This window comes from Phoca vitulina, unplaced genomic scaffold, assembly GCF_004348235.1.
Source record: "Phoca vitulina isolate PV1807 unplaced genomic scaffold, GSC_HSeal_1.0 scaffold7, whole genome shotgun sequence".
In the NCBI taxonomy this organism is placed as follows: Eukaryota; Metazoa; Chordata; class Mammalia; order Carnivora; family Phocidae; genus Phoca; species Phoca vitulina.
In genome coordinates, this window is record NW_022589710.1 from 3,739,193 (window position 1) to 3,759,965 (window position 20,773).

General features: G+C 36.4%; 1 pseudogene; it reads left to right on the forward strand.

The window, feature by feature from the left end:
* Positions 1-10,328: 10,328 nt before the first annotated feature.
* LOC116632585 lies at positions 10,329-15,391 on the forward strand (annotated as a pseudogene).
* The last annotated feature ends 5,382 nt before the right edge of the window (positions 15,392-20,773 follow it).

The following is a 20,773-nucleotide window of genomic DNA, read 5'->3' on the forward strand; positions in this document are numbered from 1 at the left end:
ACACACATAGCCAAATACATCAATATAAATAAACCTCAAAGTATATTGGTCAGTCTAGGGATGACTGGGTGGCTGAGCCAGTTAAGTGGCTGTCTTCAGCTCAGGTCATGATCCTAAGGTCCTGGGATCGAGTCCCACATCGGGCTCCTTGCTCAGTGGGGAGCCTACTTCTCCCTTTGCCTGCCGCTCCCCCTGCTTGTGCTCAATCTCTCTCTCTGATTTGAAAAAAAAAAAAAAAAAAAACAAAAAGTGTGTTGGTCAGTCTAATAAGCAAGTCAGAATAGATATAGTAAGATTCCATTTATGTTAAATGCAGTGTGAAGAGTTCATGGAAGTTATGTATTGTATTAGAACCATGCATAGGTTGTAAAAATATAAAGATAACTTAGGAAATGATTAATACAAAATTCAGGATACTGGTTTTTCTTTGGGTAGTGGAGGAGAAAGCAAAATGTACTTAATGAAGTGCAATAGATTTTAACTGGTAATATTCTATTTCTTAACCTGAGTGATATAAATATGGGTGTTCAAGTTATTATTACATTGTAACCTATCCTTATACATTTTATATACTCTTCTCCATGTATACTATATTTCAAAGACAAAACGATTTTTAAAGTTATCAGTAATGATCCTGACACACAATGACCCCAAGATAGGTTGAATCATATTTTGATAAGTGGCTTTTATAACTCCTTAAGAAAAGTCTGATTTTGTTGTCCAAGGACACAGATGGAGATGAAATTGATTATATCCTAATTGTGCTTTGATTTTTGCAAGATGTTGGGAAATTAACTTAGTAGCTCTATTTCCATTTTTATGTTTATAGAGTAGCAGTGATATACCAGTTTATTTGAAGATTAATATTTACAAAACACCTTGTACCTGCAATAGTACTATATACTGTATTAAAATAATATATTAAAAATACACCGTAGCTTCTGACTAATGGAGGTTTTTTAGTGAATAATGGATATATTGGCAATCTAGATCATCACTGACTTGGTTATAAGTGATGATAAGAAACATTTAGCTTAATGGAAGAGACAAAAATTGATGGCAATTAGATAGATTTTTGAAAGCTAAAAGTTTAAACACATAACAAACTATGAAAACACGTTAATAGTGCTTTTTGTATGATGGAAAAAACTTTCAGAGGCATACAAATCCATAGGAAGAGTGTTTTCAACGGAGTACAAAAATGCAGTCTTCCTACTTGGATGTTAGCAGTGAATGTCAAAATACCATACTGCTGATTTTTGGTTTTAACTCTTGAAGATGACAGGTAACCATCCATACAACATTAGTTTTTCAAATGGTCATGAAAAAAAAATACTGTCACCACCAAAAGCACAGATAAATGACCAGCTGTCCTTTTTTAAAAGTGTATGAGGTCTAGTACAGTACTTTCTTCAAAGACAGGTCATTAAAGAGAGGAGATTAAGTCAGGCATGAATGAAACAGGGGTTAGAGGACTGACTCCAATATGGGTGACCACAGATATAATGTCTAAGGAACATGACAATATCAGGGAGGATCTGAGTTAGCAACAATATCTATAGGGTGTGATGTGATGGATGGAAGCACTCTAGTAGTATCTAGAAAATGGCCATACAGTAATAAGGCCCTGTCTCTACAAAAAGTTGCAGATTAGAATTGGGGAGACTGAGAGGCTGAATAGGGCTTGCTAGCAGGGAGGTAGAATGTAAATCTGAACACAGATTAGACTAATAATCATAAAGAAAAGATGTACAATGTAACTATTCTAGGGGGTTCTTACTAAGAACATTATATTTTCATTCTAAATCCTTCTTAACTAGGAACGGAAATTTGAATAGTCTGCCAGACTTATGTGATTCCCAATTTTTATACCACATAGAGTTAAATTTTCAAGGTGAAGGATTTCTGAACCTACAATTAGCCAGACCAAAGAGGAAAGGACTGGTTATAAAAGCCATCCTGTTCACTAAGCTACTTATATAGATAGTGAAAACTTCTTATTTAATAATATCAAACTTTATTGAAAAATATAATTTGCATGGGACTACTTCTAACCTAATTTTAAAATTGTGATGGGTATTTTCTACTTGCCCTTCTAGTTTTATTTTCACACCTTCAGAATCTTCTCTGTGCTCCCAGAAGGCTGATATCTAGGGATTTATTTGATAGATGATCTTATCCTCCTACTTCTGGAAGGGATTGTCCAGTAGGAAGCTCCAGCAATAGGTTGGAGGGCAGGAGGGAAATGAGATTGGGTATTCATTCCCTACATTAGCTAGTCTTCAAAGGTATCTCCCAACAATTTCTCTCTTCCTTGTACATACATGCCACTCTTCATATCAAGAGTTGGAGCTTATTGCTGCTTTCCTTGAAACTGGGCTGGCCTATGACTAGCTTCTACAAATAGAAATAGCAGAAGGACAATTTGAGACTTCCAAATTCAGACCAAAGAGAACTGGAAGCTTCTAATTGCTGCCTCCTGGAACTCAGCCACCATGCTATGAGAAGCCCAAGATAGATGGAGGAATCACAAAAATGAGAACCAAGGCACTCTAGTTATATTGGGCACTAGTTGACAGCCATATGAGTGTGTAGCCAGTCTCCAATATGGCACCCAATTAAGGTTGTTTCCTGTTATTCATATTCTTATGTAGTCCCCTCCCACATTGTACCAGTACTGGTTTGTATGACCAACTGAATACCACAGAAGTGATCTGTCACTTCCAACATTACAGACTGTGCTGTGTTTTTCATATTGGTGGTCCTTTCAGAGATCACTCACTTGGAAAAGCCAGCTGCCATTTCAGCCTATGGAGAGGCCTTTGTGGTGAGAAACTGAAACCTGTCTACAAACACATTAAGTAGATCTACCAGATTTCAGATAACTGCAATTCAGCCAACAACTTGACTGTAACCTCAGGAGAGACCCTGAGTCAGAACCACCCAGCTAAGCTGCTCCCAGATTCCTGACCCACAAAAACTGTGCAATAATAATTTTTATTGTATTAAATGCTAAGTTTTGGAGTAATAGATTACATAGCAATAAATAACTAATACATCTGTCTTAGGCATATAGGTTAAATTGAACCCTCAGATGATTATAGCCCCAGCTGACCGAAGGAGCAGAAGAGACCATCTGACCCAATTTAGCATATACAATCATTAAAGGTAATAAAATGGTTGTTATTTTAAACCATTAAATTTTGGGATGGTTTGTTTTGTGGTAATAGATAACCAAAACAGAAATTCATACCTAGAAGTGAGGTGCTGCTGTAACAAAACACCTAAAACATGTGGCATTGGCTTTGGGACCAGGTAGTGGGTCACAACGGTCACAGAGATAGTCAATAGAGACTATAAGACAGTGAAGAAATTGCTATTTGAGCCTGGAGTGAAGGTGAGTTTCTGCCCTGTTATGTAGAAGGAGAATGTTTGACAATGCTGTAATTGTGGTAATAAAAGAGATAGAAAATATGTCTAATGACCTTGTGTATTTGGCTCAGGAGGTTTCCAGATAGAAAATTGTAAGGGTCAACTGGTTTCTTGTATATGACAATTAATGGGGTGAAATGAACTAGGGAAGAAACCATTTAATTTTCAAGCAGTATCTAGAGTACAAGTCAGCAAACATTTTCTTTAATGGGCCAGATAGTAAGTATTTTAGGTTTTTTAGGCTGTATGGTATCTGTAGCAACTATTCAACTCTGCAGTTGTAGCACGAAAGTGGACACGGACAATTTGTAAGTGAATGGGTGTGGCTGTGCTCAAAAAAAAAAAAAATTTGACAAAGCAGGTGACAGCCTGCATTTGACCTGTGGGCCATGGGTGACCAACCTCTGATCTAGAAGAAACACTTTCAAATAAGGATTTGCTGGGTTGGTACATAAATTATTCTCATATTCATCTCTTCCAGCCCATATGAGATTTTCAGAGCAAATTAAAACCTGGGGGCAAAGATCAAATCCAGACTGCTGCCAGAAAACAGCCACAGCATGAAGATCAGTTCAATAGTGCAGTTGAAAGAATGTTTAACCTTCAGAGAGATTAAGGATTTGTCACTTAGACCCTCTCAGCTAGACAATGGGGCTTTTAAGAATCTTAAGGGCTTGCCTTGTTGACCTTCTCAGCTAGATAGTAAAGTTTTTAAGAATCTTCAGATAGTGCTTCATAGGCTCATTCAGCTAGAAAAAAGGAATTTCAAATATCTTAAAGGTATTGTCCCTACAGCATTCTGATTTTAAGTCCAAAGTAGAGAGGGGTATGTTTTAAAAAATCTATCATAAAATATTTTATAGGTACATAGAAAATCCAAAGATTTTAATGGAAATTTTAAGAGCTTGGACTAAAAGGGACAGAGGTAGTTCAAAATGGAAAAGGACCTCAGTGTTATTAATCTCATATGAATAGGACACAGCTGAGAAAATTACTTAGCAGCAACACATTCCACTTCTTATGGAAAAGTAAAGATGACAGGAGGCAGAACCATGAAGAACCATCCTCAGGGAGCAGAGATGGTCTCTAATCAAGAAACATTCTCTATCGCTGGAGACGGAGGAAATGGTGACATGTCCTGCTAGATTTCAGAATTACTATGGGCCAGTAACTGCTATGTGCCTTAGGTTTTACACTGTTAGAGTGAAGGTTTCTACCATGTGCTTTCCTCATTGTTGTATATTAGGTGTGTATGGGGCAGATAATGATTGTGTTGGTGTTTCAATTTTTAGTTCACAGGTGCTCCTGAGAAGCTTGAGGAGTCTACCTCATCTACATTTGTTTCTGGTAGAGGTGACAAGAGTTTTGGCTATGAGCTGATGCAATAAGGGAATGGGAATTTGTGGCAGTATTGGGAGGTGTTAAGTGTACTTTGTACATGAATTGTTACAACCAGAAGGTAGAATCTGGAGTGTCTTTCCAAATCCCTCCTCATGGCCTGGCCATGAAATTGGTAAAATTACTGTTTTGAGACCTACAAGCCCAGGCTTTATGAGGATTGATAGTATGACAGATATATAAGATGAGCCGCTCAGATCCTACTTTAGAGAAGAACTTGCTATTCAGCAGTGAGGAATAAAGACAGCAGACAGACATCAAATGCAGTTCCTTCAGCATCTATCTCAGCTATAGAGACCTGCCTCAGCTGAGGTCATGCCTTTCCTTGGAGACTAAACAAAGAGAGGGTATAAAGGTGTGGACATTTTGCTCTGATGTGCTACAGATTTGCAGGTTAACCAGTTGCTTCACAGTTGGATTTTTTCCTTTGCCTAATCCTGCTACTTCCACATTTCCCCCCTCAGGACCAACAACAAACATCCTGTACCCCCAAATTCTCAGAATCTTCTTCTGAAGGGTTCAACCTATGACATGTGGGTTGTACTACCTACCCCTTAAAATCCAGTAGCCATGTTGTAAGAAGCCATATCTATATGGAAAGGCCAGATGGAGAATACTCTAGTGGATGAATCCAGCTGAGTGTCTTGTTAATAGCCATTACCAACCGGAAACTATGTGAATGAGCCATCTTAAAACTTTCCAGCCCAGTTGAACTTCCAAATGATTTTAGCCCTTCCTGACATCATGTGGATTAGAAGAACCACCCAGTGAAACCGTGGAAATATGAACAATAGTAAAATAGTTTTTTTAAACCACTAAGTTTTGGGGTGGTGTGTAATGCAGCAATAATTCATTGAAACATTTCCCAGCTCTCTCTTTGCTAGATACAAGTTGTGCTTCCCTACTGAGGGCTACATTTCTCCGTCAAATTTCCCCTGCAGCTCCATTCTCTGGATTCTGGATTCTGTGGTAACATCTCCATCTTGCTATCCCCAGATTATTGTGCATCTATTGTGAAAGTCCATATAAAGTCACTATAAAAAGGGAAAATATCTCCCAAATTTTATAAAATCAAGCAGATATGATTTCTAAATATAGGAGGTTTAGGGGCACCTGGATGGCTCAGTCAGTAGAGCATGCAACTCTTGATCTTGGGGTTGTGAGTTTGAGCCCCACATTTGGTGTAAAGATTACTTTAAAAAATTGAAAAATAGGGGTGCCTCAGTGACTCAGTCTGTTAAGTGTCCAACTCTTGGTTTCAGCTCAGGTCATGATCTCAGGGTCGTGGGATTGAACTGCTATCAGGCTCCCTGCTCAGTGCGGAGTCTGCTTGAGATTCTTTCCCTCTCCCTTCGCCCCTCTCCCTGCTTGTGCTTGCATATGCTCTCTCTCTCTAAAATAAATAAATAAAATCTTTAAAAATATTAATTAATAAATAAATATAGGAGTTTTAAGTAGAAATCCTCTAACATAGCTCTTTTTCCTTCCTTCTTTCAAAATTATCTTATCTCTGAAAAGAGGTACTTTGGCTTACCCCTGCTTATAAACAATAGGCAAAAGATAAGGTCTGTTAATCTCATTTTCTTTCCATAAAAGGAAAAACATATGTTAAATGTCTGTATCAAAAGGTCTTAGTCCTTAAGTAGGACATGTTCCTAGGGTTCTGCCATAACCAGTAGTGTTTGACAGCCTGATATACTTTGAATAGGCTTTGGAAAATGTGGCCTTAAACAAAAGCAAATAATGTTTAATGGTGACTTTTTAGGAACTTGTTAGGTGGATAAGTTTGAAGAAGGAAAGCCTTTTAAAGATTTTCAATATATTTTTATTTATCTATTTATTTATTATTTTTTAAGTAAACTCTACCCCTTGATGTGGGGCTCGAACTCATGACCCTGAGATCATGAGTCACATGCTGCACTGACTGAGCCAACAAGGGACCCCTCAATATATTTTTAAATAGTTCCATAAAATAAACAAAAATTTTTCTATCTTATATTTAGTCTCCTACCCTTTATTAACAAGCTAAAATCAAATTGGTCTCCTAATTGTTACACTAAGCTGAATATCAGGAGTTTGGTAAATAAATTGCTTCTTAAGTAATTACTATCAATGAAAGATTATTATATTTGTGCCATTTAATGCTAGGTATTTTGTAAACTTTCGAGTATTTTTGGTAATATTTGACTCAGATTTTTTTTTTTAAGATTTTATTTATTTATTTGACAGAGAGAGACACAGCAAGAGAGGGAACACAAGCAGGGGGAGTGGGAGAGGGAGAAGCAGGCTTCCCGCAGAGCAGGGAGCCCGATGCGGGCTCGATCCCAGGACCCTGGGATCGACCTGAGCCGAAGGCAGACGCTTAATGACTGAGCCACCCAGGCGCCCCTGACTCAGATTTTTTAAATTAATTTTAAATTAAATTTTTAAAATTTAAATTAACCCTTTATCCAAGTTTGCCCAGACAGACTCAGTTTATGCCCATTGTCTCATCACTACTATTATCATTATTATTGTTCTTTCTTATTCACAAAATTGTATGTTGGATGATAAATTACCCGGTTACCTTATCTCAAGTGGTAGCTATTTCTAAGAGAAAAATATGCATACTTATATCAGAAAAATAATATTAAATATTTTAAAGGCTATTTTGTTGTTTTTTTTTCAAATAACAGGGTCAGAGTATCTTTAAATTAATTTGAAATCTTTAAAAAGGTTAACATGAATTTTAAAAAGAATCTATGTAATTTTAGACTGAACTGGTTGAAAATGCACTTTTTCAAGTTGAGATAAGCTTAATAGTAAAATTATGTTCCATAAATTGACTTTTATAATTTTTGTCTATGGAATATTTTCCTAGTACTTGAAGAAGACAAATGAGGTTTGAAACCACAAAGTAAATTAAGGGTTTTCTTGATCAGCAGTTACATAAATTAGAGGGAATGTCAGTTTTATATTAATATTTAATAATAAGTTGATTAAACTTTGATTGAAAGCCTGTTTGTTTACATATTATGTAAATTGATTTTGAAATAAAGTTTATAGATTTAGATGATGTTTACATTATTTCAGTTTCTAAGTTTACATGTGCCACATAAATTTTGGTTCTATATGACAGCCCTAAATAAGTTTAAATTTGGGAAAAAATAGCAAAATAGTAGAATGAGAGATTAGGAAGTTTTTCAGAATTAAAGTTTAATCTTTTTTATTCCATCAGCTTCATTCTTTTGTAATATAAAATGAAAGAGATCATATTTACTGATGTGAACAAAAATCCCTGTGATGGTTGTTGTCTCTTTTGGAATCATGTTTCCCAGCATTACCCTTACTCAGATCTATCTTTGATCTTCGCTTTGTGAGTCTTCTCCATATGAACTGTACCACTCAGTCTTCCTTACCCTGAATATGAGATATGGGACTGGTATCCAAAATATACAAATAATTCTTAAAGCTCAAACAAAAGAAAACAAATAACTAATTTTAAAAATGGGCACTACATCAAAAACTAATGATATACTGTATGGTGACTAACATAACATAATAATAAAAAAAAGAAAACAATATAACAGATAACCATGCTGGGGTGGGGGGGTGGGCAAAAGATTTGGACACCTCACCAAAGAACATATATGATGGCAAATAAGCATATGAAAAGATGCTCCATTTCATATGCTATCAGAGTAATGCAAATTAAAACAACAATGAGATACCAGTACACCTATTAGAATGGTCAAAATCCAAAGCACTGACAGCACTAAATACTGTGAAGATGGAGCAACAGGAACTCTCATTCATTGCTGGTGGAAATGTAAAATGGTGCACCCACTTTCAAAGACATATTGGCAGTTTTTTTTTTTTAATAAAGCTAAATATAGTCTTGCTACATATAACAGTTCCATTCCTAGGTATTTACCCAACTGATTTGAAAACTTACGTCCACAAAAATCTTCAAGTGTTTTTAGTAGGTTTACTCATAATTATAAAAAACTGGAAGTGACAAAGTTATCCTTCAACAGGTGAATGATAAACAAATTGTGGTACATCCATACAATGGAATATTATTTGGTGGTAAGGGAAATGAGCTATCATCCCAGGTAAAGACATGAGACATCCTTAAATGCATATTGCTAAGTGAAAGAAGATAGTCTGAAAGGTTACACGCATTAGGATTCCAATTATACAACATTATTAAAATGGCATATAAAGATTAAAACTATACAGACAATTTAAAAAATCTAGTGGTTACTGGAGGTTTGGGAGGAGGGGGAGAAGTTTCTAATAAGTGAAAAATAGTTTTTTATTTGAGGTACTGAAATTATCCTGTGTGATACTGTAATGGTGAATACATAATAGTAACATCTGTCAAAAACCTATAGAATTTTATCACACAGAGTGACCTTCATGTATGCAAATATTTTAAAAATTATCTAGAAGGTTGGAGAATCCCAACTTGGAATACAGACTATGATGAAAGAATCTGACTGTATTACAAGTGTATTAAAAAAAAGAAAAACTTCACAAAGAAGGAGGTAGGGAGGAAAGGTGCTAAAGTAAATAGCTGGAAATGAGTGGAGCCTGTAATGCTTAAGGCAAAAAACTGTAATTTTAGCTGTTTTCCATGAAGGTATGAGTTAACAATGCTGATAAAGCTATAATATATATACAAAAATTGAACAACTTAATAAATGAATAGAAGATGGTGGAAGCCAGGTTTCTCACTGTTAAGTGGAGGTTAGAAATAAGCAAGGGAAAGAGTTAGAATGATCCATGTGGTAAAAGATCAGAGCCAGAAACATCAGGATGAACTCATGTTTAGCTTAATATAGATATAAATGGTTACATGCAGAAATATTTATAGAGGGGTGCCTGGGTGGCTCAGTCGTTAAGCGTCTGCCTTCGGCTCAGGTCATGATCCCAGGGTCCTGGGATCAAGCCCCACATCAGGCTCCCTGCTCAGCGGGAAGCCTGCTTCTCCCTCTCCCACTCCCCCTGCTTATGTTCCCTCTCTCGCTGTGTCTCTCTCTGTCAAGTAAATGGATAAAATCTTAAAAAAAAAAAAAAAAGAAATATTTATAGATATGTATATATACACAGGTTAGTATATACAATTATATGTTCTTAATCTGTCAATTGAGAGGTACTAGAAACAATGACGCCCCAGTAACAACAAGGATATTTAGCACCCAGATTTTGGTTTCAAATACTATCTCCAATAAGAGGAACCAGGGCTTCTTGGATAAATGATTGATTCTAGGACTGGATCAGGAATTATTTAAGATGAGTCTGGAGCATTATGTAGTACTAGGAAGTAAGGACGTGTTCCTCCAAAATTCATATATTGAAATCTAATCCTCAATGTGATGGTATTTAGAGGCAGGGCCTTTGGGAGTTTATTAGGACATGAGGGTGAAGCCCTCATAAATGGGATTAGTGCACTTGTAAAAAGAGGCAAGAGAGGCAGCAGCTCACTTGATCTCTCTCTGCCATGTGAGAACACAATGATAAGTTGGCAGTCTATAACCCAGAAGAGGTTCCTCACCAGAACCCAGCAGTGCTGGTACGCTGATCTTAGACTTCCAGCCTCGAGAATTGTGAGTAAAATATTTCTGTTGTTTATAAACTACCTAGCCTATGGTAGCCTTTATTGTAGCAGCCTGAACTAAGGGAGTGCTCAAAACAAAACTAACAAAACAAAAACCTACACTGATGAGGTATGTTGAAAGGATAAAAGAGGCAACTGAAAGAATTGCAAATGGCCAAAACTGGAAAAGTTTGAGTAATAAAATAAATATAGGATTAGATTATAATCCAAAATATAAGATAAATTCCCATGGGTCCATGATGATATAAATGATTGGATAAATAAATAAATAAATAAATAAATAAATAAATAAATAAATTTTGTAGAAGAATTATAAATAACTTATGTAGATACCCTGCCTTCCTGGAAGGGGGACTATAAATCCCCACTCCTTAAGTGGAGGATATGTATAGTGACTTTTTTCCTAAGAAGACAATATGGAAAGGGGGGATAATGAGATGAGAAAACCTGACAAATACTACCTCAGCCAGGTGATCAAGGTCAACATCAACATCAGTATTATGTTATAAATCAAGTTCATAGTAAGTGCCCTTGATGTAATAAAATGGCAGTTTACCTCTATGGTTTTCCTTGCTAAAACCCATAACCCCAGTCTAGCTATGAGGAAAAAAAAAAACCCACAAATTACCTGACATGTATTCTTCAAATACATGTATCCTGGATGGGATCTTGGAATAGAAAAAGAATATAAGGTAATAACTAAGGAAACTGGAATAAACTATGAACTTTAATTATAATGGTTTAACATTGGTTCGTCACTTGTAACAAATGTATCATACAGATTTTTTTTTAAATTTTATTATGTTAGTCACCATACAATACATCATTGGTTTTTGATGTGGTGATCCACGATCCATTGTTTTCGTATAATACCCAGTGCTCCATGCAGTAGTATCATACAGATGTTAATGAGGAAACTGCATGCAGGGTAAAAATAAACTCTGTATTATCATCTCAGCTTTTTTTTTTTACTGTAAATCTAAGACTGTTCTAAAAAAAAGCTATATTTTGAAAAAAAGTAGTGTAAAGTCTAACACATAGTAGGTGCAAGGTTAGGAAAGGAATACCTTCATACATTCAAGAATTGGGCTCTTGAGAATAGAATAAAATGTTACAGCTTAAAATAACCCAAAGGACCATCTTGTTCAACTTCTATATAAAGAAGGAAGATGAGAACAAGAAATGTTAAGTGACTTGCACAGTGTCATGGAGTAATGGAAAAGTAGGTGCTTTCCACAAACAGTATTGCTCAGCTAACGAGACCCCACATTTTTGGAATATTTGTCTGTATATCTGTATAACAAACTATCCTTTCTAATTTGAGTAATTTTAACATATTGAAAGGGAAAAGTTGGGACCCATAGGCAATTCAGTTAGGGACCTTTAAGACAATCTGGTTGTACAACAGCAGATTTTAGAAAAGAAGACCCTCCCAATGTAAACTAATCATTAAATAATTGCAAACTGAAGGAGCTTTTAGGATGGAATTAAAAATATATGGAAGCATGATTTCAGATAATCCCTGAATGAGGAAAAAAAGGCATTGGAAAAACACATATTCTACATGTTGCAATGTTCTGTTTAGACCTTGGAAAACTGTCATTTGGTGGAGTTACTATAGGACTCATTAGAAGAACTGAGGAAAAAAAGCTTTTCTCTGATAAGTACCTATAGTTAGTGAAAGGTTTTTCCTTCATAAATCCAAAGTTTGGAATGATTATGGACCAGGAGAAATTCCTAACACATGAATGAGTTTCCTCACCAATAAATTCATGGTTGAGCTAAGCCCAATCAGGGTTTACAGATGAGGGTATCTGTGGTCTTAAGGTGTTGTTATTTATTTAAATGTTTTATGTTACAAATCTTTATTAATTTTGGTCATTAAAATTATGTAGTCTTTTTAATAGTTTATAACAGGAAATGATCAATTAAGTCTAGGAACTTTGGTCCATTTCATCACACCTTTTCCATCCAGGTTAGAAATAGGTCTAAATGTTAAAAAAGTATCTTCTTAAGTAGATGTCACTTTTCAAACAATGATAAAAATAAAAATTGCAAAGGAACTAACCAATTTTCACCATGCTTATCTAATAAATTGACCCTCTTATGCAACATGAATAGAATTGATGCATGGGTCATCAGTATCTTGTAGAAATATAATTGGTAGGGATGGTAAATTCTAGTTACCCCATATTTTTCTGATAGCTGACATATGCTTACACAGATGATGGCAGTTATTAAATATTGCATGCAGATTCATATATATGATAGAGCAATGTTAGAGATTATTTGGGAATAGAAGAATGCTTTAAAAAGAAGATCAACAATTCAAAACGTGCTGTTGAAGCAAAGGTTCAACAAATTTAGAACTAGGTCATAATAAGTCTAAATGTCTAACAAAAGAAACATGTCAATTCATGTTTTCAAACTAAGAATTTTTTAAAGTTCTCTCATGTAGAAGTTACTTTTACTCTCCAATTTTGATCATTCAAACTATTTATTTGTACTCTGAATGCACCTATAAGCTAAACATGTATTCCAGTTTACATAGCTTAATTATTAAAGTAACTTTACATAGCTCATAATGTTTTTAAGGAATGAAAGCCAAAAGACTGTGAAGCCATATTTATAACATACCATTACACTTCTGTCACATAGATGGTCATCCAGATAAGCAACATACAAACAAAATTGTCTTTTATAGACAGAAAGAACTCAATATATAGGAAATCAAAATGCTTTCCAGTTGGTTATCAAGGAAATTTCCTTCATCTTCTGCTTTTTATACTATTAGGTAAATCTTTGTATAAATGCTATCTTTTGTTAGATGCTTTTCACAACTAATTCAAAATCTCCTTGTCAAACTATTCTGTAACAATAAAAATTTTCAAATACATTAACTGTACACAGAAAAAAAAATCTAGAAATACTGATCTGCTGTCCTGCCACCTTGCATTGTGAAGATAAGCAGTTCTCTGCTAAGACTGCTAGTGCCCAGCTCGCAGAAGGCACAGCTGCCTTCAAGGTGCTGCAGGCGGTCGAGGGTTTCTGGGTGACCTTTTGGTTGAAGGTGTACAGCTGAGAAGTGGCCACGTCTGGGCCCCCCAATATCAATTACGAGGGTGGCTACTTCAAGACATGCCTCAAGTTCCCTATCGACTGCCTTTTCTCTCCTTCAACCTTTTGGTTCCTGACCAAGATGTGGCATCCCGACATCTATGTGATGGGGGATGTTTGCACCTCCATCCTCCACCGTCGGCCCCCAGAACGGGGAGCCACCTTCAGGGCGGTGGAACCCCACCCAGAACGTCAGGATTGTCCTCCTAAGGGTCACTTCCCTCTTCATCGAGCCCAGCACCTTGTTATCAGCCATCGTGGAGGCCTCGGTAGTGTACAGGAAGTAGAAAGAGCAAAGGCAAGGACCCGGATTACACAGACCCGGAAGCAAGTCCGGCGACCGAGGTAGATGCAGAGCCGGACTGCGCAAAGCTGCCTACTGTGCTGGCCGAGTACTTCGTGAACGCCGAGGCCCCCACATCCCATGAGGGCTTGGAGGAGTATATGAGGACCGCGAGACCCAAGCCAGGGCCAACTCCAGCCGCAAGGAGTCCTGACACTGCGGCCCCCGCCGAATAACCTTGCCAGTTTTACCACCCCAGGCCTAGTGTGTGGGCTCTGGGGGCACCCCCTGATGTGGAGACTACCTCACGGAAGGTTTGTACTGCCCCCTCCTTGGGTTGTTTGTTTTAGCTCCCACTTTTCCTTTTCCATATTGGTTCTGGGTTTTCCTCTGCTTTGAGGGGAGGGGCCATCCACTGTTTGGTCCCTCAGAGGCCTACTTGTGTTGGGCGCCTGCGTCGGGCCGCCCAGGCGGGTGGGTCTATGGGCGAACTGTGACGGCCCGAAGACCCAGACCCTGGTTCTGTCTGCAGCTCGGGCTGGCAGGGGCCGGAAACTTTGGGTTCCCAGCTCGTGAGTGGATGGATTAATTTGTGGTCATCCTTTCTGTGCTTTGTTTGGAATCTAAATAAAATGACTTTATGAGGAAAAACATAAAGGTCACCTCTACCAGTGGAACTTTGGAGAATAGCTCAATGGGAGGTCATGGCCTGTAGTTTCAAATGTATATGGCCAGGGTCAAGGCAATTATACTTTATTTACCAATATTCTTAATTTGTCTTGTTGATTAGACCACAGTCTACTAAATTAGAGGAATCGTCAGTGTTGTTGCTTAGTTATAATGGATTTTCATTTTTAGTAATTCTTCAAGTAGAAAAGAAAACTTTTACTTTGTTGTTGTTGGTATTTTTCTTATTAAAGCAAAGGGACTGTCAGTGTCTCTTCTTGAACTCTGATTATTTTACATTATTTTCCCTTTACCCATTTTGTTTTGATTTTTCTCTACTTAGCTGCCTTTTCTCATTCCAAAGTTAGCTCTTTTAAACTTGAATATCTTCTTCCGAAATTCTTTCTGGCAATCTGCCAATGTTTTCAGCACTGATACCTGTCAGCTTTCAGGATTGTTCAGCCTGTTGGGTTGTTTCTCTTTGAATTCATTTTTCCTTCCCCTTCTAATAGTCCTGTATTATAAATTTCAGCTTGATTTTTACTGTGGAAGGAGCCATATTCCCTACCTAGAAGATAAATTAGAGAATTCCTTCATCCCGGAGAAGCCAGAAAGATCAAGGTATGGTCACAGGAGTTTGATCATCACCTGAACTTGGGGGCAAACTGAGCAGAAAGGAGCTTCCTGGTTCCATTAAATTTTATTCTTGCGCATTCAGTGAACCAAGAAGATGATTTTAAATTTATTCAACTAGGCTTTTTATTATTTGCAAAACCTCCAATTTAAAGTATTGATTAAAGGTTCTCTTAATTTACCCACAAACCACAAGATAGAATTTAGCAGTAGCAGTAGCAACAATGGGAACTCAGAAATTCCCACATTGTTTTGATGATAAGGTCCAAGCACTTGGCATGTGGTCCATTCCTTCTAGACCCCCAGGACTATGTTATATTTACTGAGTATTTTTATATAATTCCCAGAAATGGCTAAGGTGGGATGTGCTGTCATAAAGTCCTAGCATGTGTAATACCCAGTTTGTTCTTTGCCATTGTCTCATGGGATCTAAATCAGTTATTATATCCTTCTTTATAATTTATTATGGTGTTAAAGAACACATTTCCATTAGATAATATATTTTTTATGTCTGAAGAACATTTTCTCTTGTTGAATATTTAAAGGCAGCATGACATGGTGCAAAAGCTACTGGACCAAGTATTAAGGGGTTGGGGTTCTTAGCCCTGTTATGTTTTGGCTCATTTGTTTTTACCATACTTTTGTGTTATTTAGGCTGCTTTTGTTGTAAGAATAGAAACCCATCCTAGCTTATATAGGCAGAAAATAATTTCTAGGGAGGGAGATATAAGGATATCTTACTTAAAAGAAAGTCTGAAAAATCTAAACCATAAGAATCAGGGCAGCTTTTTGAATTACAGTAGTAACAACAAATAGACTGTTTCATCAGGTGTTACTGCTGATCATCTTTATTCCTTCCTACCCACTCCCACTCTCACAAATTTCAGAGAAGATCTGCCTTATTAGTTTAAACTGAAGAATATGGAAGAAAACAGATCCTCTTGATTATTCTAACCAGATTATATCTGATGGGAAAAGAGCATTTCTCTAGAAGCAAAATTCCAGTGTTGTTAATGGAGGAAGAGAAAAGATGTTGACAAAATAACAAAATCCAAAAGAATGTAGCAAAATAACAAATTGTTTATTCAATCTTTATGCTTCCAAAGGTATCACCCCATATTGCTATAGTGAGTTTTATATGAAATATTAAGGAGACAGCATAATAATAGTTCAATTTCATAGCTATCTTTGAACTGGGGCCTCTTTCCAATCTGTGTTGTGGACCAGTTCCTTATTCTATCTTTACTAGGCTATTGTTGTAGCTTCCTAACTGACTGTATGGCATCTAGTTTTTTAAAATTTTTTTATTGTTATGTTAATCACCATACATTACATCATTAGTTTTTGATGTAGTGTTCCATGATTCATTGTTTGTGTATAACACCTAGTGCTCCATGCAATTGTATGGCATCTAGTTTTACTCATCATCCTTCTAATTGCTCCTCCATAACTGTTAGGAGTATCTTTCTAGAATACAGTTTTGTTTTTTGGAAACTGTAGTAGCTTTAGTACTGTTTAAAAGATACTTAATACCCATTCTTATCACCATGTTGGGCAGAATTAGATGCCCATTTTACTTAGCTTTTATAGCACTCTGTACATACCTTACTTAGAGATCTTGATTCACTGAATAATTGTTGTGAAAAAAGGGTAAACTACTTAAAACAGTAAATACAATAAATTATCAGATAAACACACATAATCCTATCTATCTGTCTTGTTACTTCTGTTTTCTAAAGGCAATTCGTATCTATTAAAAAAGATCCCTATAGCTCCCTCTCACCCACAGAGCTTGATAGGGGAAGAATAAAAACCTGCATGTGTTTAAAGGAAAAAGACCCAATTTAAAAACCTCTGTAGATTCTTCTGTTCTGCTAAGGAGTTCATACCTGGAGTGAACAGTCTTTCATTTAACAGGTCACCTTAGTGAATTTGTATGTATGCAAAACTGGCATGAAACTAATTTCTCTGCATTATGAAGTGGCAGGTTATGGGGATTTTGAATATTCTAATGGTAACACTAGGGAACGGGGTTTAGGGAGCCTGAGAAGTAATATGAAGAGGAAATAGGAGAAAGATTTTGAAGGAAAGGTTATGTAAACATGGAACTCTTTCTGTGTTGAGGAACCTAAGTGAAAAAAAAAAACCAAAAAACAAAAAAAACCCCAAAAAACAGCCAGTGAGATTTCCCCAGCATAGGAATTGCCAAGGGCTTGTAAGAATGGTTGCAAATTAAGTCATTCGCTCTTCTGTGCATTTATAATGGGCATTGTGCCTGTCTTTTTTTTTTTTTTTTTAAAGATTTTATTTATTTATTTAATTGACAGGGAGAGAGAGAGAGACAGCATGAGAGGGAACACAAGCAGGGGGAGTGGGAGAGGAAGAAGCAGGCTTCCGGCTGAGCAGAGAGCCCGATGTGGGGCTCGATCCCAGGACCCTGGGATCATGACCTGAGCTGAAGGCAGTCGCTTAACCAACTGAGCCACCCAGGCGCCCCTGTGCCTGTCTTTATATCTCTTCCACTCTTACCTGATTATGTAGCAACCCTTTGGTTTAGGTAGGATTAACCTTCTTCTACCTCCAATAGTGACAGCAAATTGGTCTAAACAATTAGGTAATCCCATAATACCATTTAGATGGTGATTAGTTTGTAAGTGAAGTAGGCTTAATCTAGTTAATGTTTTCTGACATTTTCTGAGACACAGGGGTTGGTTTAGGAAAGATCTATTCAGCAGAGCCTCAAGACTTTTTTTCTTATGGTTGTGAGAATTGCCCTGCCTGTCCTACTGCATGTGGAGACATAGTTCCAATTTCTGATGGCAGTTATCCTTTGATCATGTGGGAAGTCATCCTTAGGAAGACAGTGACTGTAACAGAGATGGAAAAATGGAAAGAAAAAAATGAGTCTTTGATGACTTACTTGATTTAGTCACTAAGATCAAATGACCTACATAAACTGATCTTGAAGCCTTCCAAACCTCTGGTCTAGATTTCTAGTTAGATGACCCAGTGAATCTCATTTATTGAATAAAACCGAACTCTTGATTCTGCCCCTTGCAAGGAAACTTCTCCCATAGCATTACTAATTTTATTTATTCATTTATTGATTTATTAAATTGAGTAATTGATATACTATATTGTATTAGTTTCAAGTGTACAACAGAGTGATTCAATATTTATATGCACTATGAAATGGTCACCATAGTAAATGCATTTACCAGCTGTCACCATGCAAAATTGTTACAGTATTATTGACTATATTCTCTGCTGTATATTACATCTGTGTCTCTTTTTATTTTATAATTGGAAGATTGTACCTCTTAATACCCTTCACCTATTTCGTCCATCCCCCTGCCTTACCTCCCTTCTGGCAACCATCAGTTTGTTTTCTGCCTCTATCAGTCTGTTTTGTTTTGTATGTTCATTTGTTTTGTTTTTTTAGATTCCATAAATGAAAAAAAAATGGTATTTGTCTTTCTCTGACTTACTTCACTTTGTATAACAACCTCTAGGTCCATCCATGTTGTCACAAATGGCAAGATTTCATTCTTTTTTATGACTAAAAATATTCCATTATGTGTGTATAAATATCTATATCTATATCTATATCTATATATATACCACATCTTCTTTATCCATTCATCTATCAATGGACATTTAGGTTGTTTCCATGTCTTGGCAATTATAAATAATATTGCGATGAACATACGGTGCATATGTCTTTTCAAATTAGTATTTTTATTTTCTTAAGATAAATACTCAGCAGTGGAATTGGTGGATCGTATGATAGTTCTATTTTTAACTTTTTTAGGAACCTCCATATTGTTTTCCATAGTGGCTGCATCAATATACATCCCAACCAACAGTATATGAGGGCCCCCTTTTCTCCACAGCCTTGCCAACACTTGTTATTTCTTGTCTTTTTGATAATAGCCATTTTGACAGGTGTAAGGTGATACCTCATTGTGGCTTTGATTTGCATTTACCTGATGATTAGCGATGTTGAGCATCTCTTCATGTGCCCGTTGGCCATCTGTATGTCTTCTCTGGAAAAATGTCTCTTCAGGTTCTCTCCCCATTTTTTTTACTCAGATTGTTTTTTTTGTTTGTTTATTTTGATACTGACTTTTATGAGTTTTTTGTATATTTTGGATGTTAACCCCTTTTTGGCTCTGTCATCTGTGAATATCTTCTCTCATTCAGTTGGTTGCCTTTTTGTTTTATTGATGGTTTTCTTTGCTGTGTGAAAGTTTTTTGGTTTGATACAGTCCCATTTGTTTATTTTTGCTTTTGTTGTTTTTGTCTGAGGAGACAAATCCAAAAAATATCAGTAAGGCTAAGGTCAAAGGGTTTACCGCCTATATTTTCTTTTAGGAGTTTTATGACTTCAAGTGCTAGATTTCAGTCTTTAATTCATTTTGAATTTATTTTTGTATATAGTATAAGAAAGTGGTTCACTTTCATTCTTTTGCATATATCTGTCCAGTTTTCCCAACACCATTTATCGAAGAGACTATCTTTTCCTCATTGTATATTCTTGCCTCCTTTGTTGTAGATTAATTTACCATAAAATTGTGGATTTATTTCTGGGCTCCATATTCTGTTCCATTGATCTATGTGTCTGTTTTTGTGCCAGTGCTATACTGATTTGATTACTATAGCATTATGGTATAGTTTGAAATCCAGGAGCATGATACCTCTAGCTTTAATCTTTCTCAAGATTGCTTTGGCTATTTGGGGTCTTTTGTGGTTTCATACAAATTTGGGAATTGTTTGTTCTAGTTCTAGGGATTGTATTGAATCTGTAGATTTGGGGTAGTATGGACATTTTAATAATATTCTCCCAATCCATGAGCATGGTATATCTTTCCATTTATTTATGTTGTCTTCAGTTTTTTTCACCAATGTCTTACAGTTATTAGGGTATAGGTTTTTCACCTCCTTGGTTAAATTTATTCCTAGATATTTAATTCTTTTTGATACATTTGTAAATGGAATTGTTTTCTTAATTTTCTTTGTGATAGTTTATTATTGGTGTATAGAGACAATGGATTTCTGTATGTTGATTTTGTTGCTAATTTTTCTATTGATTTAACTTTTTTTTCTAATTCTGTTAAATGGTGCCTTTGTCCTCCTATTTGTTCCCCTTTTCCTCTTACAACCCACATGTAATCCGTTAGCAAATTTTGTCAGCTTTTCCATCAAAATATATCCAGAATCTCACCATTGCATTATTTCTGTGCATTAGATTTCCCTAATCTAAACCCACATTATCTCTCTCCTGGATTATAACCATAGCCTCCCAAATGCCTGTCTGCTTCTATTCTTGCCATCCTTTTCTCTATTCAGTAAAAGTATAATTGTAAGCTAAACCAAGCCAGTCTTCAGTCATAAACTTCCACTATCAATGAAAGCCCAAGTCCATTCATTGGCCTAAAAGGCTCTCTCTGATATGGACCTCAGTTATATTCTGGACCTTATATACTACTTCCTGGTCTGTCACACTGGCTTCTTGCTTTTCTTCAAACCTGTCTTGTTCAGTGTCTCTGTGTTGCTGTTTCCTCTGCTTAGAACTCCTGTCTTTCAGTTGTTCCCATGGCTCACTTCCTCAGTTCCTTCAAGTTTCTCTTCAAATGTCACCT